Source organism: Microcebus murinus, chromosome 2, assembly GCF_040939455.1.
Source record: "Microcebus murinus isolate Inina chromosome 2, M.murinus_Inina_mat1.0, whole genome shotgun sequence".
NCBI lineage: Eukaryota > Metazoa > Chordata > Mammalia > Primates > Cheirogaleidae > Microcebus > Microcebus murinus.
The window spans coordinates 29,628,936-29,631,981 of NC_134105.1; the positions used below are offsets into that span (position 1 = coordinate 29,628,936).

Here is a 3,046-nt window from a genome sequence, read left to right on the forward strand (position 1 = left end):
AAATTAAAAATGAAGTTCTTAAAAATCTCAACTTGACTAGATATAAAATAATTTAAAAACCTTTAAAGGTGAATTGAGGAAAGCCAGGCTTTTTTAAAAAACACATTTGTTATTACCAAAATAGATGTCCATAGGTAAAAATAATAAAAACCCCATGCCGCATAGGTAATGCAGATCATTCTAGTTATCTGGTTAACTGGCAAAAAGCAAGCCCTTAAGGTCTTCAGCTCCAATCTTTTTGTTCATTTCTTACTGCTGGAATTTCATATTTATTTCTTGTTGGATGACTAACAGGACGATGGTAGGGATGGTAAGGTGGCATTTGTTCAGCCTCGGGAGCCAACGAATTCTCAGCTGGTGGATGGGCTGCTTTTGTCTCTTTAACATCTTATAGTTTAGGGTTTTCTGGGCGTCTGCGTCGGTAATTGAAGGTGCAGCAGTAAAGACGTTGAGGTGGCTGATGACCTTGGGTCTCATCTCCATGATTCTCTTTGTCCTTTTCTTTGCCGTCCTCTCTGGGCTGTCTGTGTCCAAGAGGGCTCCTGTGGAATCATGGTCCACGACCCCCCCCCCTATTCTGTCTTACTGGTCTACCTTGTCCTCCTGCAGCCTGGTTGTCAGCACCCTCCCTCCCTCCTCCCTGCACAGGAGGGTTGGGATACTGTGGTCGATGCCCAGAAGGTCCCCTTATATATATAGTAAGGAGGGATCTTCGCCTGCGGTAGGGCCTGGCCTTTGGGAGCACCGTGGGAGCCCTCATTCTCTTCTCCACTCTCGCTAGTCTGGTAATTGCGGGGCGGCCCCCTGTGATGTGGACAGCATCTGTAATGGTTACGGTCTGCTGCACATCTACTGCCTTGAACTGGAATTCCAGCAGGTCCTGTGACATTTCCTGCCTCCCACCCTTTTCTCCTTCGACAACTTGAACTCCACAATGTCTCTGTCTCAGACACTGCGAAGGTACTTTCTGGGGTCATCCTTTATGGCTGTCTGGTGTACAAATACATCTTCCTTGGTGTCACGCCTGCTGATGAGACCATATTCGTTTCTTACATTGAACCATTTTACTGTTCCCAAAAACCTTCCTGGCGATGATTTTGTTGTCCCTGTCGGCAGGAGTCGCGGATGTGAGGCCACCCAGCCCACTCCCTGCGCCTCTGCCAGTGGTGCGGGGCTTGGTGTTGGTGGCAGCGCTGGGGGCAGCTGCTGGGTCCCAGCCTCCTGCTTATGGTTGCGATGACAGTGACTGGGGCTGGCAGTGGCCAGGTGGGGGTGGGGAGCTGCGCAGGGCTCTCTGGGGTCCGCTCTCTGCTCCCGCTACCCATCCAACACCTTCTCATTGTATATGCAAAACACACTCTGTATGCATCTACACACGTGATCTTATTTAGAACTACATCATCCTTATGAAGTGGTGCTATTATTTCACCCCATTTTGTGAATGAAGACACTGAAGATCTGAGAGAATAAATGATAGGCCCAAGGTTGCACAGCTAAGTGATCGAACAGCTCTACGGGAACTGTGGCCTCAGCTACTGGGTTAGTGAGATGGGAGGCTGGGCCACGTGTGACATTCCTCTGTGTCTACATCCTCCAATGAGACACAGTTTTTATGACAGAAACTTTATGTGATAGATTTTGAAACAGTTTAGCTTCCTCTATTGAACTTTATTTTTCTAAAAGTTTCTCAACTATATCTAGTATGCTTTTAATGTTTATGGTCTGCCCCCCAATTCATATACTTAACCCCCAATATAATGATATTTGGAGATAGGGCCTTTGAAGGAGGCAATTAGGGTTAGATAAGGTCATGAGGTTAGATAAGGTCATGAGGATGAGGCTCTTAAGATGGCATTAGTGCCCTTATAAAAAGAGACACCATGGTATTAACTGAGTAGCACCTAAGTGGACACATAGGTACTACAGTAATAGGGTATTGGGGATGGGTGAGGGGAGAGGGGGCGGGTATATACATACATAATAAGTGACATGTGCACCATCTGAGGGATGGTCATGCTGGAAACTTAGACTTGTGGGGGGAAGGGGGGAAAGGGCATTGATTGAAACCTTAAAATCTGTACCCCCATAATATGCCAAAATAAAAAAAAAAAGAAGAGACACCAGACAGCTTGTTCTCTCTCTCCCTTCACCCACCTTCCTGTCCTGTGGGTGCACAAAGAAGAAGTTATGTAAGCACAGAGTAAGATGGTGGCTGTCTACAAGCCAAGGCCAGAGGCTTCGGAGTGAAACCTATCTTGCCAGCACCTTGATCTTGGACTTCCTAGCTTCTACCACTATGAGAAATAAATTTCTGTAGTTTAAGCCACTCAGACTATGGTATTTTGTTATGGCACCCCAAACAGAATAATACAATATCATATGTATTTAAATTTCTGGATGAACTTTAGAATTGCATACTACTTTCCCCAAGCTCATTGATTGATTTATTCTCTCTCTCTCTCTCTCTCTCTCTCTACACACACACACACACACACATACACCCTCTCTCATTTTAATTTTCTAAAAATATTAAAAATGCAATGCTTATTCATGGGTGGTGGTTGGGGTAGAGAACAAAATGTGGACAATTTAGCACACATACTCTATAACTAAAATAATTTTCCAGTATCCTTCATTACAGGGATAACATTGGATTATTTTTATTTTGAGTTCTCTTGTCTGTATGTGCCCTTACCTGTTTTAGGTGCATTGGGAATTGGAATTGTTTTTCACTCAATATAATTGTGCTCAGATCTTAAGCATCTGTGGTAAAGTGGTAAAGAGCTTGAGCTAAGCAATTATAAAAAACTGTATTCAGGCCGGGCGCGGTGGCTCACGCCTGTAATCCTAGCTCTCTGGGAGGCCGAGACGGGCGGATTGCTCAAGGTCAGGAGTTCGAAACCAGCCTGAGCAAGAGCGAGACCTCGTCTCTACTATAAATAGAAAGAAATTAATTGGCCAACTAATATATATATAGAAAAAATTAGCCGGGCATGGTGGCGCATGCCTGTAGTCCCAGCTACTCGGGAGGCTGAGGCAGGAGGAT

The 3,046-nt window shown here is 45.0% G+C and overlaps 1 pseudogene; it reads right to left on the reverse strand.

Moving 5' to 3' along the window:
* Nucleotides 1-223: 223 nt before the first annotated feature.
* On the reverse strand, nt 224-2,710 carry LOC105855058 (Y-box-binding protein 1 pseudogene; annotated as a pseudogene).
* Between the last annotated feature and the right edge of the window lie 336 nt (nt 2,711-3,046).